Below are 17777 nucleotides of genomic sequence, written 5' to 3' on the forward strand. Positions count from 1 at the left end.
GTCGGGCATACCTGGAAAATGCTGGCGCAAAGTACGCGCAATTAAGGAATACACTCAGCTTACAATTAGCTGTAGTGTACAGTTCTACAACTACCATACTCCAAGGCGGAAGCGCGCTAACAAGCACAATTGTGAATCATTTTTATGTTGTGCAGCCCACGTTGATTAATGTCTGGGATTTGATAAATTACATCTTGATACAGGCGACCTGGCCGTGACTGCACTGCTACACGATGTTGTAAATAAATGAGATGGGCGCAGGCAGAGGGCGATAGCTGGGGTAAAGAAGAAGACGAAGCTGCGCCCACTGCCTCGCTCACAGTTTGTTTCATCGTCTTACGAGAGCAGGTGCTGGGTCGTGCTTCTCTCTTGGATCCTCCATATGCTGGTGCCGTGAAACCCGGGATTCGAGGCACGAGCGGACCTGACTTTGACGGCGCAGCGGCTGCGAGGCTCGCGGGGCCTGGAACCTTCGCGCGATTTGATCCAGGAGGCCTTGCCCTCGACCGCTGCCAATGATGGCTCGTGCCTAAGCCGACCCTTGTTTTTCTACGCCACCCCTTCCATTGGAACGCCTGAAGCTGCGCCGCAGGCTCCTGCGACAGAAAATCACAGGGCTCATTACGGCAATAGACGCCCTTCTCCAGGACCCGGCTCCGCACATGACCGACCTTACCGCCAACTTTTACCACTTCCACGACACGCCGAGCGAGATACGGGCCCTCGACGCTGAAATTCAAGGAAACCTGACCGGAGACAAGCTAAAGGAAGACGTTGCCGTATCCCAGCATTTTGACGACAAAATGCGCTCGTGTCAAATGCGCGTGATGCTCCACCCGGTTGGCAAAGCCACTGTGAATTCAGCCGCCGATGGCTACGTCCGAACCACCTGGAGGAGTGACAATCGAGAGCGCACGGGTGTTCCCAACGTACCGCAAAACACCTACTTTGTCGTTCTTCCGAGGGTTCAGCCAGAGACGCACCAACAACAGCCCGAGCACACCATACACGACGAACACGCAGCCAACATAAGTTCATCCATTTGGATGGCGCCTGGTGACTCTGCTGTCAACGCCACTCACAGTGAGTCTCCAGTAACAAAACCGTGCACATTGGAAGCAGAGGACCTCACCCAGCGCCAAATGACTGTCCCGATCTGCCCTCAGAGTACCAGCCTCACCGTCTTCCCCGGCAGTGAGAGCACGCTGCTGTCGAGCGACTGGAATGAGGCGCTGGGTGACGATAAGGCAGACGCGTTCTTGCCGTCCCCTTTGAGAACTGACAGCCACGCCCTCACCCCTTTTCGTGAGGCATATCCGCGTACGCACCAAATCAAGGAGCTCAGTGATTCTGGCGAGAGCAAGCACAGCGGGATTCCTTGCCAGCCCAAGATATCGTCACCTGGTGACACGACCCTCATCATGCACCTAGATGACGCTCCTAAAGATCGTAAAACCACCCGTTTGGAGTCGGGAAGGAAGGAATTGAATCGACGCCCACCAACCAGAAGGAAGATGAGTAGCCACGCCTTGGGTCATGTGGCGGATAACCGCGAACGCATCCGAGCTAGCCAGCTGGGATGCGTTCCCAGCTGGCTGGGAACGAGAACAGGTGCTGGGTCGTGCTTCTCTCTTGGATCCTCCATACACGATTTAGCAAACGTGGATCGAGTTTTCCATCTGGTAGTGAAACATTAAGGAGCACTGCAAAAACATTTGTTGGCACGTCGTACAAGACGCGTTTCGAATACAAGACGCATTTCGTCGTATTTCGAAATTTCCTCAACTTGTTACGCACCATTCATGCGTATGCATACGTACAGCGGCGTGAGATCCCCGCTGCCCAGATTTTCAGCCGGATACATTAGACTGCACGTGCGGCCATCTGTTCAGGAGAGAACTGTGTAAAAAATGTAGGCTGTAATTTTGGAAATAGGTATGAGAGAAGACTGCGATCAATCGATAGGCTCGACTGAAATTCGATTGTGCTCTCTTGGTTCCACCAATACAATAGTAGATCAGTTTCTGTGGGATCAATATTTAAACAAATTGCTCTTGCAGTTAATTAGTTACCTTAATTGCTCATGCAATACCTTTTTTCTACAGGACGTCATCGCTTGCAGGCATTACTAAAGGAGGCGGGGACACGCAATTGCTCTGTACCGGCATATATTCTGGCATTTTTGTACATGGCACTAGCACAAGAATACATCCAAACAAATTCGAAAGCGAAACCATATCACAATGATTAAGACAAAACAATAAGGTGCACTACAAAAATGAACTAGTGTCACAAAATCACAATTTAATTCGAAGTCTGTAATGACCCCTCATTGGATGGTACACATTATAACAGCCTGCTATACCGCAGACAAACATCTATCTATACTAGCTTATGATTGACAGAGTTCACAACTAAGAACTGCGAAGCACTGAATACAAAAGAACTCAGATTGACCGTGACGAAGAAAATTGCAAAGGCTTTATATTAACTAAAAGGCTACTAAGAATACAGATCATTATGTACCGTCTCAAAAATGATAGGTTTTTATGAAACAAAGAACCACAACAATACACTAATCAACCCGTGCTGGGAATAATATTACAACTGCATAATTGTAGCAAACATACAATGCACAGAACTATAGGACGGTCTTAACAAAATGTACATTGGGGAAAAAATTTACATGACGAGGGTGAACAAGCTCATTCAAGGTAGTATGATGTATGCAGCCTAGCTAAGGGCATGCATGTAAACAAAAACTGAGGAATGTCTTGGACAAAATGTAGCAATCACACAAAGTAGTAGTAGCAGTATTATATGGCAAACATACACAGCACCCCCGCTACTGTAAATACACTGCATGAAAGCTCATATGCATCAAGAGAAAGCATGAACAGCCTAAACAAATAACAAATACCTTCAATAGAAAATTCTCGCTCTACATCATCACTTTTACACTTCGAAATGAATATCTAGTCCACAAGCATGACCAGTCGGCATAAAACTTGTCTGTAATGCTCGAGCAGACTGCAACACCATTTTTTAATAAAATATTGTACACCACGACTTGTTTTATACGCTTCAAAATGACTAGCTATTAGACAAGCATGTACAATGCATAAATCACGTTGACTAGAATTACTCAACAGAAGTTGTAGCTGCTTGTTTAGCAATGCATCTACTTGAACACTTCGTACCACTTTTGCTTGCCTCAACTCGCTCATTTCCTTTGCGGAGAAGAATGTGCAGTCTCGTTTTTAAGAATACCTTGAGCAGTTTGTTCTCAACACTTTGGCACGATGGGAAACAGTTGACAGATGTGACACTTTCGGATGCGGAAACCCGGAGTTCACACTCTGACTGCTGTTGAGGCTACGGTGGGGTGTGACTCTGATGTCCAGATCTGCCTTGCGGGTTTGAGTCAGGAGGTTAGTGGCTTGGTGCTGAGTGTTGACATTGACTAACACTTCACCGGTTTTGAGTTTCTCAGCATCGAACGAGTTTCTGAGGATGCCTTCCAGCAATTGAGTGATAAAGAATACATACTTGGAAGAAACAGGGTTTGTTTTGTCAACTGCCTCGATAACCAAGAATGGAGGACAGTTATCAGGTTTCTGAATATTGATGGTAGGAAGCGAGGGGAAGAAACTTGGTTGCGGCCCCTTTCGAGGGACGGGTCACGTTTTGAAGGGGGTTTTGAATTACCCATGGGGCATAGGAAAAAGCAGGGGACAGGGTACGTTCTCCTCAAACCTTACCCTCATAGCTTGAGAGGCCCAGGAGCTCCTCCTCTGGTAAACAGACAGGCAACTCATCCGCCGGAGCCTGACCATGACTCCGACGGCCACCGTTCGTGTTTTCTCACCCTCCACCAATAAACACATCGCCACGGTTGACTGCACCTTATGTTTTTGGGCAGGGCTCGGCGTCTGCGGTGTCGCCAATACCGTCACCAAGATTACCCAAGGTGGCCCATGCGGGGCAGAAGAGAAATGCTAAATTTCTTAGCTGCAGCTGCACTAAAAGAGATCCCAATGAATTTATATGCAACGGTTTGCTTGCACTTCGTAGTGACCCCACCCAACATGAATACAAGGGCATGTGTACCAAGAGTATCTTTGGGGCAGCTGCGATCTGGCAAGAGAATGGTCGGCCTACCAATCACTGCGCCGCTTGAAGGGTCGTAGGCAAGTCCGGGTGTTAGCTGTATTTCATCCAACATGAGGAAGGCATGGCTCGGGCTACTCCATTATGTTCAGCTGGGAAAGAAGTAGAAGAGAGAACATTATGAAGAATTCTGGACATGTTGCCACCACATAGCGCGAGAAAGGCACTATGAGGTGGCAATTTCAGTATTTGCTACAGAACTCGACTATTTCACCTCAAAGCGCTGACTCAAGAAATCTATATGCGCAGTTACAAAAGTTGACGAGTAGTTAGCCACGTGTAGTGCCGTATAAAGTGGTGTACCTTTGAACGATAAGTAACATTTCAGAAAAACAACAAATCTTCCACCCGCACCCTGTATCCTATGAGCATATTACGTTGTCTGCGAGCTAATATAACAGTTAAGAAAATTGGTAGATTCCGCTACATGACATTAACGGCTAATGACTAAAGTATTTCGGAGAGTTCCCCAGGCGAGAACGTGTAGTTGTCGACGTGACGTTGAATTGTCCGCTCACTTGGCAATGGTGCTGTGAGTTCCCCCACAGTGTTGTAGCACAGGGACCCCCAAGACAGTCTCAACTTCAGGGTTTTTTTAATGGTTGCTGCCGTCCAGGGAGTTCTTCGCATAGCCTGCTTTTCCAAGCTCTTTAACTGATCAGGTCCAAGGAAACGGTGCATTTGCTTTTTCCGCGTCTGTTTTTCGTGCATGACCTTCATTTTCTGCCTCTGGACAAGTTGCACCCTCCGCTCAAAAACATGCATTAGTCCCTCCAGTTCGTCTATGCGCTTATTCAGTGGTGCTGCAATTTCAGGAGTAAGTAGAGCAGGAACCACCACTGCAAGATACGTGGAAAACTGTTCATTTCCTTCCTAAAGGCACTAAAAAAGGTGCAAACCACAACAGCAGCTGCACATATTTGTGCATACGACATTGCCTGCCTTTAAACACTGCTTTTGTATCCACTCGCACAACTTTACACTAGAGACAGATCTGCAGGCCTCCACACCATTCCGCTCCCCCAGCACAAAAGATTATTCAGTGGGTTCTGCAGGGAAACAGCGCAAAACAGAAGTGACGAGTCATTGTTTCACTTTACTTGTGTGTGTGTGAAATTTTGCGCTGTTTCCCTACTTCAGAACCACGAGCGAACTTGCCCAAGCCCCTACCCTATTCAGTGGGTATCTCCATTAAACTCTGACCCTGCTCAAAGTTCTGAAAATTCGCATCATAACTTCTCAGATGTGATCCCAATATGGTCCTTGTGCTGGCAAGAAAATCTTTTACAAGCATTACTCAAGAACTCCAACAATATAAAGGACACGCAGGTGCCGTTGACGAGCACATGAAGGATTACAAAGTGGATTTCTAGTTTTTGCTAGTGAAACATGCGGATGACGCAAGGCAAGCACCACTCATGGTATTGGTGGGCAGTAGCAGCCAGGAAACGGTCTTGAGGTGAAGCAGTAGCTTGAGTGCCTGCAGAGGAAACACACGAGCAGCGACAGTGTCACACAACACCACTCTTCTCAGCAAGATGAGTGCCAAATGGCAGTGCAGTATGCGAGTAGTCTGTACCGTGCCAGCAGCAGCCAGGAATGTCTGGGTTGGCAACTGGAGAGGCGGCTGTAAGGAGGAAGGGAGAAGACATAAACAGCCCGCTCGGAGACTGGGGCTTCTGCTGTCCACAAGGCGGACACTTACTGGCAGCTGAGGATGGTTTCCACTGTTGCTGGAGCACGGAAACATCTTGGACTACAGGGCGAAGGTTCACCGGCGTGTGAAGGAGAAGAGTCGAATTCAGGGTTTCGAGTCTGCCAGTGAAACATGCACACGACGCAAGTCAAGCGCCACTCGTGGTATTCGCAGGCAGCAGCAGCCAGAAAATAGTCTTGATGTGAAGCAGCAGCTTGAGAGACCGCAGATCAAACACACTGGCAGCGACCGTGTGACACAACATCACTCTTCTCAGCAAGATAAGTGCCAAATGGCAGCGCAATACTCTGTACCACGGAGTCAGATAAAGAGGACCGCCGAATTTGCTCTTTCCGGCGGGCCCTTAATGTCCCTCTCTCGCGGAGCACAGTGCGGATGGCGCCGCGAATGCGAGGCCGGCTAACGGGCCAGCGTTCCCCGTACGCCAGCGGGCGCGTTGGCGTAACGCATTTCGTCAGCTTTGTCGTCTGCTTCGGCGACAGTAGTTTTTGGCGAAGAGTACTTTGGCCCTGCTTTGGCGCCGCTTCACGTTCTTTGCGGTCCTTCTTCGTACAGCTTGATTATCTTGTAGGACAGTACCTTCTGGGTAACCCGGTCCCGAAGGAATTGAGTGGCCGTACAGCAACGAGACGTTAATGATTTGCTTGCCGGGCGAGAAAACCAAATGTAGAGACCAGATACCGACATATGGCCGCTATAAAAACATTACATTTGCGCAGTGCTTGCCGAGAATGTGACTCCATTTTCTACATTTGTGAATACCGATTCGGCTCCGTTGTAACAGGTTTTACAAAAGGCAAAAGCAGCAACTGCTTCTGATCAATCGCGATTATAATAGTTCCGTCAGCTTGATCGCAATTATCAATCTTATTACAAAACTAGTTTACATTGCTACAATTGGGAATCACTAAGCTCACATGCCGAATTTTTTGGTGCCTGCGCTTGTGTGGCGTGGCGGGTAAGCCCCGAGCGAACACACGAGCATGGCTAGATTCGGCTGTCTTGTTTCGAGTCGCCACACCTTTTATTTTTCTTCACTTCTTGAACTACAAAGAACCGTATACATTGCGCTATGTGCACGAAACACACTGTGCTGTATGAAAAATGATAATTGGGAGTAAGGGCCTTTGAAGCAAATACTAATTTCCAAACTACCTTAAGTATATGTATTGCGTGAAGAGCTATTACTACGAACGTTGTTTTAAATATACACGGTGTAATATCATTGCATCAATTCTGACTAGATAAAAGTGCCGAAACAACAACCACGGCAGGGGCACGAGTGTGGGCGCATGAATAAATATTCATATCACGGCGCCACGTAGTGCCAGTAAGTCCGACGCTTTTCCGACCCTTCACTTCTCACCTTTACCCTCCCTCTCCAACCGCAGCTACAATGTAACGTCCACGGCGTCCTCTGATATTTGCGGATTTGCCACAAGAAGCATTCAAGACTCTGACACGCCTCAAGGAAAGCCCAGCTACTTTCAGTGGTCCGATAACGCGAGCAAAGGAAACAATTCGACACATTTATGATTCTGACACCCTGTAATTGACATGGGGTTTTATGCGTTTTAGAAATGCAAAGTAAAAACAAAAAACACGTGTTTCTATAGGACAACATACGTGTGAGTACCCTAAAAACTAGAAAATGTGAACTATAGTAACGCTTCAGTGTAAAATGAATAAATATATAAAGCCCACACGAGGTTGAGAAGCATTTTTTACTTCTTTTGTAAGCAGAAAACTTCAACGTATAAACGCAAACTGCGTTGGTGATTTTATTTTCTATGCTCATCAGTTGGTTGTCTATTAGCTCGACCGTATGCCAAAGGTTGACACCGGACATGTGCGATCAGGTTAGAATAAGGTAGGCCGTAGTAGTGGTTGAAATATTAGGAAGAATAATACGTGCACCACAAAATATTCCATTTGCAAATCATTCGCGTGTTTCTCTATGTGTGGCTAGTGAAAAGATTTAAATATCGAACCTCTTAAATAATACAGGTGGACTGCAAGAGTGCATGCATGCACAGGATACCAAGAAACTCACTTAGTTTGCATTGAAGCACAATAATTTGAAAATATTTGTTTTTTAAATTTATATTGTTTTCAATAATTATTCCATTATCTTTTCAATACCTTTTATTTCTCAGAACGAAATACCTCTAGCATAAAATGGCTAAAAAATGCCTAGATATTTATGGCAATGATAAAATGTGACGTTTGCTTCAATCACATAGAGTTAAAAATTTACATATCTCAGAGGTGTAATACTATGATAATTGCGAGTTTTTCGTGGAAACATAGCGGTTGTTGGAATAGTGTTCTTCATTGCCTAATAATGCGAATGGAGGAGTATGCGAAAGAATGGCAAGGGCGACCTCGTAGCTAAAACTGGACCATGGGTCCAACTGTGAGCTTTTTGTTTTAACAAGAACTGTGGTTACCATGACAATTTTTTGACATTAAAAAAAGGAGCAACAGAGAGTAGCTACAACTAATACTGCCTGTGTTTGGAGGCAGAGCGCTACACTATCGTTTAATCGCATGAATGTTTCATTTTTTAAAAAAGAGGCTCCAATGTGAAAATCTTGTTACCAATATATGTTTGGGGCTTAGAGTACCACGCAAATAAGTGCGCAATTTTGTATATTGTTTAGGAATTTGAAGGAACATGTAAGCACAGCTTGCTTTCAGAGGAGTTTCGGTACGTTATTTGGGAGTGCTTTATTTTTCAGTTCCAGTCCAGGCCCAGTTCCTTTATATTTCAGTTTAAAGTTTCTGCTCAATAAAAGGTTTTCTAAGTAAAACACACGAAATGGTGAATGTGTGGAAATCATTATTTACGACATTTTGTCTCTCAATCTCTGAGATGCGGAAGTGTTTGCAGGTTTCAAAAGCAGGGTTGCATGACTAAAAACAGATATATTAGTCCCAGAAACACGTTTTTGATGAAACAAAACGATATGGTTTAAGGGCCAATGTACACTTTAGGTATTAAAAGTGGCAGAGTGGAGTTTCTGAAGTTTATTCGCAAGAGCCTGATGAATAATAAAATATCACTCAGGTGTTTCAATTGCCGCCTTCATTTTTAAAGATTGGCTAACAGACAGGGCAGGGCCTGTGTTTTCTGGCATTGTAGTGAACGTTCTGTACCATGGCGCTCCCATGGATTTTAAAAAGGACCGCAGGGCAAGTTTCACTTTCAAGGTAGTATTGAAGAGCCAATATGGGTACTGGGCCTTGACAAAATTCCATCTCAGGTGTAAGCTAGCGCTGACAATTTTTTTCTCCTCGGCATTCATGTAATTGAAATTCCAATGTTGAGTAAAAAGCCAGGAGAAGCTCACGGGATAATGAGAAGTGTCAGACCAGTCCTTTCTTTTTGTTGATACAAAACATTCAATTAAGTGGGGAAAGTATTACGTAATCTAATGTCTGGACATGAAATACCAGCTGCTTTAAAAATTTATATTTTTAACTTACGCTAACATCCAGCCAGCACTACTTTGAATAAATCGTTTTTCTTCAGGGCGCACAACGCCATCTCTGTGCCCTAGAATGGCCATCACACGTAACTCTTAACTTCACGCTGGTACCATACAAATGATATTTTGGTGTTAAATGGCCAGTCATGTATGCTTAGCCCAAAATCCATTGAATAATAAATCAAGTAAAAAACAATCTTCCCCTTTGAAAACCAGTGGCCATTTTGGACCAGCAAGGATAAACTGGAAATTTGGCACCACTTGCGTTGTGAGGCGAAATGCCAAATGCTTCCATGGTTTTGACGTTTCCAATAACAATTGTGACAAGTGTGTGGCGCCCCAGACCCTAATCTTCCTGCCGCTAAGTACGGCGGCCCCACCAGGTTCGGTGGGCAACATTCTGTGTGGCTGGCGAATAAACACCACCGAGCACAGCATTTCGCGTTAAGTCACAGTAACCACCAGCACGCTGCGTGTCGTCTCTCGGCGGGAGGGTACCCTCGCCCTTCCACGTTCGCGAAGCGGGCCACATCGTGACACTGGCAACGACGGAAGAAGCCCGCGGAGCGGCATAAGCCACCTTGAGCGCCAAGACGCCGCCCCCTCACGCCGGCCGCCATTACGCCATGCCGCTGCACGGGAGGCTCGAGCCGTTCGACGTTTAAGCGTCCGCCTGGCCGGTGTAAGAGGAACAAGTCGGCGTGTTTTTCTGGGCGAACGACACACCAAAGGCAAAACAGCGTGACATTTTCCTGTCCAGCTGCGGGACCCGCGTCTTCGCTCTCCTGCTCGACCTCCTCAGGTCGGCCACGTGGCATGACAACTCGCTCGGTGAGCTGCTCGCGACGCTGCGCTCGCACTTCAGCCCGGCCCCGTCTACGTTAATGGATCGCTTCCGCTTCAGCAACCTGACCCGCCAAGAAGGAGAGACTCTCGGGCAGTACCTCGCAGCGCTGCGAGAGTTGGTGAGCGGCTGCGCCTTGCGATGGTTGGCGAGCGGCTGCGACTCGCTGCTCCTGGACCGTTTCGTCTGTGGCATAAACGCCCCCGCCATGCAGACACGACTCCTGGAGCTTCCGGACCGCTCGATGGACGACACCGAGAAGGCAGCGCTGGCGATGGATGATGCGGCCAAGGACGCGGGTCAGATAGCATGTGCGGCCGGCTCACCGTCGAAGGAGGCGGAAGTGAACAAGATGGCGACACTGCATAGCAGGTGCAGTTGTTGCGGTGGTGACCACCACCCGTCACAGTGCCACTTCGCGCAAGCGGACTCCTTTGCGTGTGGAAGAACTGGGCACATTGCTCGGGTGTGCCGACGGGGGCGGCGAACGGACAGAAGCAGCAGCCGGGGGCAAGCACGGGTTCACCGCAAGCACACGGCCAAGGGAGCCGGGGCAAGGCTAAGAGGCGGGGACGGGCGGCAGCAGCTTCGGGTTCCTCGGTGGCTAGGCTTCACGTCGTGGCCGAAGACCCGCATATCTTTTACATTTGGCACACGGACATACTTCAGTCGTCTGTGCCACCATATATGCTCACTGTCGAAGTCTGAGGGCGTCCCATTTCCATGGAGCTGGACACGGGCCAGCGTGTCGGTCATGGACGGGAAAATCTTCAATCGCACCTTCCCTGGCGCTTCCGCCGAGGCGTCGGGCGTCGCGCTGCGCAGCAACTCTGGACAGCTCGTCCAAGTCGAGGGTCAAGCCCAGGTCAGCGTCAAGCCCAGGCCACGAACTCTTCCCTGTACTTGACCAAGACGTCGTCACCGACGGGCTGTTGGGCCAGAACTGAATCCAGGCATTGGGCATGTGGCTACAGAGGTACCAGGAAGCAGTTAGGGTGGCGGAAGATGTCTCAGGCCTCCTGGCCAAGTGCCAGGCCCTGTTCCAGCACGGAGTGGGCACATTCACCGGCACGGCGGCAAGCATACCTTTCCCAGAGGGAGCCCGGCCCCGGTTTTTCAAGCCGTGCCCGCTGCCGTTCGCCGTGAAGGACGGAGTAACACAGGAGCTGCAGTGGTTGCAGTGAGGCGACATCTTGGTGCCCATAAAGTCTTCAGAGTGGGCCACTCCCATCGTGCCAGTCGTCAAGCAAGATGGCAGTGTTAGGATCTGCGAAAACTTTAAGGTTACCATCAACCCCGTCGCTACCGCGGAAATGTACCCGATGCCCGAATTGAAGATCTCTGGCCGGCGCAGTCCGGGGGACAACAAGTTCACCAAGCTGGACCTCAGAGATGCGTGCCAGCAGCTGGTGCTCCAGGAGTCGTCCCGCAAATATGTCACCATATCGACAACGCTCGGACTCTTCCAGTACAGGTGCTGACAGTTCGGCGTGGCCTTAGCACCTGCAATTTTTCAGAGGGAGATGCACAACCGGTTCAGGGGCATGAGGGACGTTGTGGTGTACTTGGATGACATCCTGGTGACCGGTAGAGACAACGATGACCACCTGCAGAACCTCCACAGCGTCCTGGCAAAATTGCAGGATGCTGGGCTGAAGCTCAAGCTGGAGAAGTGCATTTTCTTGGCCCCCAGCATTGAGTACCTGTGCCACGTCATTCCTAAGGCTGGCCTGGCCCCGAAACCCCGCATAGTTGAGGGTATGTTTTAGGTGCTCAAGCCCGAGAACAAGGACGAGCTGCAGAACTACCTCGGCCTCGTAAACGTGTTCAGGGGCTTCCTGTCAAACCCGTCGTCGAATCCACAGCCGAACATATACTGCTTCGAGATGGACAGCAGTGGGCGTGGAACAAGGAACAGGGCTAGACCTTCCAGCGCAGCAAGGAGCTCATCACCAAGGCTCCGTGGCTGGTGCACTTCTATCTGCCCAAGCTAATCGTACTGACCGTAGATGTGATGCCGTACAGCGTTTGGAGCTGTCCTGGTCCACCGGGATAAGAATGGCCGGGAACGTCCTGTGTCGTTGTCGTCCCATCGGCTTCATGCGGCAGAACAGCAGTACAACCAGCTGGACAAAGAAGGCCTAGCCCTCATTTTCGGGGTCCAGTCCTTCTACCAGTATCTTTGGGGCCAGAGGTTTGCGGCGGTCAAGGACAACAAACCGCTACTGGGACTGCTGGGGCCTGACAAGGCGGTTCCAGTGCAGGCATCGCCTCGAGTGGTGCACTTGGCATTGATGGTCACGGCCTACAGCTACCGCCTGGTCTACTGCCCGGAAAAGGACCTGGCACCTGCTCATGCACTGACCGGACTGCCCGTGCCGAAAGTGCATGTTGGAGCACGCTTTCCCGGACGTGCTGTCTAAATCAGCAGTGTCGCATGCGACCTGCCGGGACCCAGTCCTCACGCAGGTGGCCAAGGCGGTGTCCCGAAGGAAAGAGTTCGTGTAGCGTACGTACAGCCACAAGGCTGCCGAGCTCAGCCTGCAGCAGGGCTGCCTTATGTGGGGTAGCAGGGTGGTTATTCCACAGAGTGTGTGGTCCAGGGTCCTACAGTTGCTGCACGCGGGTTATTCAGGCGTGGAGGACACCAAGATGGTGGCCCCTTTTATGTTTGGTGCCCTGGCGTGAACCAGGACATCGCTCTCATGGTGCAGAGGTGGCCGGTCTGCCAGGAGAACACGCGAGCATCGCGCCATGTGTACATCACCTCCTGGCCCTTCTCGAAAAAACCCTGGTCCCGAATGCACGTAGATTTTGGTGGCCACTTCAGGGTCACTACTTCCTGGTGGTGGTGGACTCTTCCTTCAAGTGGGTGAAGGTAATGCCAGTCACCACTGCCTCGGCAGGAGCTACCATCGAGGCGTTGCAGCAAGTCTTCGCAGCCCAGGGGTTGCCGGACGTCATCGTGTCCGACAACGGTACCGCTTTTGTCAGCAAGGAGTACCTTTCCTGGCTGATGAAAAATGGAATCCGTCGGATGCTGGTTTTCCCGTACCACCCTGCGTTGAATAGTGCTGCCTAGCGGGTGGTGCAAACAGTGAAGGACAAGCTCAATTAGAGCAAGGCTGGGGATTGTCGGACACAGGTTAGCCGGGTCCTGCATCAGTACTGGAGTACACCCCATGACGTCACCGGCTGTGACCGTTGCGAGCTCCTGTTGGGCCGGATGGTGAAGGACGCGTTGGACGTGTTGACCCAGACCTCCAGTCCACAGCGCTGATGAAGCAGCTCAAGCAGAAGCTGGCGGCTGACTGAGGTTGCCGTCCTGGGCCTTTGCCGGAGTCTGGAGCTCTGGTCTTCGCCATGAACTTGATGCCTGGTCAAGCCTGATCTACCGGGAATGTGGTCTCTCCTGCCAGTGGGTAATTCCTACTCGTTCGCATGTCGGGCGGGACCACGTGGAACCGGAACGCGGACCATGTGAGGCCTCACCTGAAAACTTCAGCCGCCCCTTGAGGATGCCAGAAGGCAGGGGAGCCAAAAACTACAGCGGCCGCTGCCAGCCCAGCACCAGGGACTGGTGCCGCTCGTACCTCTGCGGTGCCACGTGCAACTCCGGTGACATCTGCAAGGCTGCTGGGGGGTGCGAGAGTGACAGGGGCGGCACCTGATGCTGCCACAACTGCATCAACCCCTGTGCTTAGGCGGAGTTCGAGACTACGGAGACCGCCAGACCGTTACTCATCGGGGTGAAAGGTGTAGTTTCGTGTTTGCGTTGGACGAACAACGTTGGGGGTGAGGGGTGTGACAAGTGTGTAGCGCGCCCAGACCCCAATCTTCGTTAGCCACTATGTTCAGTGACCACACCAGGCTCAGTGGGCAACATTTCTGTGGCTGGCGAATAAACACTACCGAGCACAGCAGCTCGCGGTCAGTCAGCGTCACCATCAGCTCGCTGCGAGTCGTCACTCGGCTGGAGGGTACCCCGACCCTTCCACGTTCACGAATGTGCACCAAATCGTGGGGACAATGTTAAATATTTAACTGTTTTGTGTACCGTCTGCCGTTTGCTGTGTCACATTAACCATACTTCCACAATTCCCCATTCGCCCCGCATGGCTGCCGCGACACGTGGCACGACCTTCGCAAAGTGGCGTTAGGAAAAAAACTGAGTGCACCGGAGCGTGCGCCTCGTTACGAGCAGGCGACGTCATCGAGCCTTTCGCCACGTGTGTATCACCTGCTTTTGTCGTCGTAGTCATTCGGCGTGGTGGAGCCGTTGGGGCCCGCCGGTTGCTTCTACACTTTTCCAGTCTAACCGGGGGCGGTCATGTTTCCGCGTCACCCTCATGATCCATTGATCTTGAGAATTCTGGGGAGGAGTCGTGAACACGGTAAATCCCTGGGTGGGTCGGACGGAGGCGATGCAAGCGTGCTTCACTCGGTCGGCAGCGGCGACGTCTTCGCGCACTAAAATGTCGAGGGTGACAGTCTTAGGTTGCCTCTCGCCATCGGAGCAACGTGCATAAACTCCCTATTCGTGCTCCCTCTCTCCTGATATCCAAACGTAGCCTGTTAAGTCACAACGTGACAAGCAGACTAGAGTCAAGAAATATACGGCCAGCTGCATCTAATGAAGCCAGTCTTAGGACGATACCACACTGGTACGCGCAATTGACACACGGCAGTCACCTTAGATTACAGAGAAGCCACACACGCGCCGCACACTGCCTCACAGGTTTTTCAAACCCCTGTAGAGCGGATGCAGAGTCCGCCTACCCGTAATCCTTATCATCAATCACTGCAAGTGAAACGCATCCCATAACTATAGAGACAACACCTTCCACTACATCCACATCCTTTTCAGGTGACGACCCCATTGCTTCGCGTATGCGTACTTTTAATTTCCTTAACCATGGTAAATGTCTACCTCTCATTTCTTACTACGCATAGGAACAACCCAGTTCTCTACACCGGCACTCTTCACTGTTTGTAATTTATTTTACTTTCTTTTTTTCAGGCTTATTTCAAAGTTTCCGTCTCTTTTATTTAAACCGCTTTGTTTTGGTGCTCTTTGCTCTTCTTGGTCCTGCGCCATGAAGCAGCAACCATCGTCAGAACTATCGTCATCATCATTTTCTAAATTACATATTGAGGGTAAATTTTTGTATAAGTCGCAAAGGTATGATCCCATGGTTGTCGTTCGAATACCCGTATACGCATCGAGCGCGGCCTGCTGCGGCGCCACTAAAATCCCCCTAGTGGCCCGTTTCGAAAGCAGGCGCGGGAGTCTCCGGCCCGCTGCCCCCTCGCGCCATTGATTTGAGGCTCGTTCAAGACTGCGATTCACCATTTGTACGCTTTCTAAATACAAAATAATGTAAAGGAGGCACTCTGTTTGCAAGCGTGGTGTGTTTAGGAGAGTTTAAACGTTTAGACACGATCTTAGTGTGGTAAATTCGGTCTGTAAGAGCGCCAGGCGTGTGTCACAGGCCAGCGTCCCGAAGCAGGCATTTGCAAGGAGCTGATTCCAATTCCTCTCCCCTGAAATTTAGCGGCAGTGTCTCGGTAGGCATTGTTTCCTCCGATGGTCATGTTGCGGCCATACACTGTGATGGAAATCGGTTTTATGCACTTGCATAATCTAGCGGAGCACTCATACCTGACAGCACGCAAGCTACGCTTGCCAATATAACATATCAGATATTGATCAGTACCCTGGACAATCGGATGGATTGTGGGGTTTAACGCGCCGACGCAACGCAGGCGATGAGGCGCGCCGTAGTGGAGGACTCAGGATTAATTTAAACCACCAGGGGATCTTTAACGTGCGCCGAAATCTCGTACACACGCGCGTTTTGGCTTTTCGCCTCCATCAGAAAAGCGGCCGCCCCGGCCGGGAATCGAACCCGCGACCTCGTGCTCAGCAGCGCAACGCCTTAGCCACTGAGCCACCGCGGCGGGTACCCTGGACAATCCAACGCAGCATAAATTTCACAAACATTCTACGAAATAAGTACGATGGATAATGTAAAATTATAATAGGGAGTCAGTACACGACGACAAATTTAATGGTGGATCGTCTTGTCACGAGGTGAGCGCTCGCAGGTCATGTTACATTGATCCTCCACGAGAAGCGCGCCGGTGGGCTTATAGAGGAATCCGCGTCCGCGACTAAACTCTTCGAAACATTGTAATATGACACAAAGAGACAACAGAATCCAACATAAACCGAAATCAGGGCCTCATCAGATACCACACTCTTCCAACGAGCCCGTGTATGCGAGATTTTGGCGCACGTTAAGGAACTCCAGCTGGTGAAAATTAATCTGGAGCCCTCCATTACGGCGCGCCTAATCGCTTCCGTTGCGTCGGCGTGTTAAACCCGACAATCAATCAATCAACTCTTCCAACGACACCTCGTATCGCTAGTGAACTGCCCACCCTGTATTCTTCAAAAAATCCGTCCGCCGAGTGATCAGCCGTTGGTTGAAGGCAAAATGCAAACGGAAAGTGAAAATGCAGCGTTTGTGAGTGATTGCTAAAAGGTTCACTCGTTGATATCGCTCCGCCTATTTGTAAACACCGATAGTTGAGCGCACCCTCCCCCCTACTCCCTGTCTCGCGAAATACCAGCGAATTTCGTATCTAGTTGGTCTGGTGAATACTTAAACAAACGTCTTTAGCATTTCCGAAGCTCCACTAGTTTTCTTTTTTTTATTTTCCGTACGACTATTTTATTTATTTTTGATTTGCAGACCATTCCTTTTTCCGTGGTTTGTTAACTTGTGCTTTGGTTCTTGCAAGTTGACACATATTTGACAACGGACAGCCCTTGAGTGTACTTAACATTTTCGCGTGGCCTATATTCCCGTAAAAGGGTCAAGTTATTGTCACCTATTGGGTGATCATGTACATCCCGGAATCGCATTTTTCTACGACGTACTTATTTGAAGCAAAGCCGCATTTGTTCTCTGCGCTGCAAAACGAACCATCCTCTCGCCATGCCAATATCAGGTCTAAACGAGGCGACATTTAATAGAATTCACTTGTGCTGACTTCTTCGAAATTGACAGTGGTAATATGTTGCTTCCGTCGCCGACGCCCGCAAGAGCGGCCAAGAAGCGCACAGAACCTCCTCCCCGGGTTTTTTGGCGTTCGAGGGCTCTACCAAGAGGCAGCTGTTTTTTTTAGTTCCCAAAATGTACAATTTGCTTACAGACGTCACCATAAGAGTTGTTTGGTGTGCGTAAAGGCAAAGAAAAGCGAAATAGAACCAAAACACTGCATGAAAACCTATCAGCCACACCGCCGTAAACGCCGCCGAAAAGCGGCGACTGGCGGCGCAGCGATTGCGAAGCTCGAGGCGTATAGGTTGGTTATTTCATCTGTTTTTTTTGCTGCAGCTGCTATTTGGAGTGTAAGATTACCCAGCTTTATTCTCCATTCATTCTCAATGGTGTTTTGTTTTTTCTTCTAAATTTCTCATTGTGTCCTTCCGTGGGTTTTGGTGTGGTCTTATTTTGGATTTCTATAGAACCGTTATTTCCGATCG

This window comes from Haemaphysalis longicornis, unplaced genomic scaffold (genome assembly GCF_048455015.1).
Source record: "Haemaphysalis longicornis isolate Haplotype H1 unplaced genomic scaffold, Haemaphysalis longicornis Haplotype H1 scaffold_7, whole genome shotgun sequence".
Lineage (NCBI taxonomy): Eukaryota > Metazoa > Arthropoda > Arachnida > Ixodida > Ixodidae > Haemaphysalis > Haemaphysalis longicornis.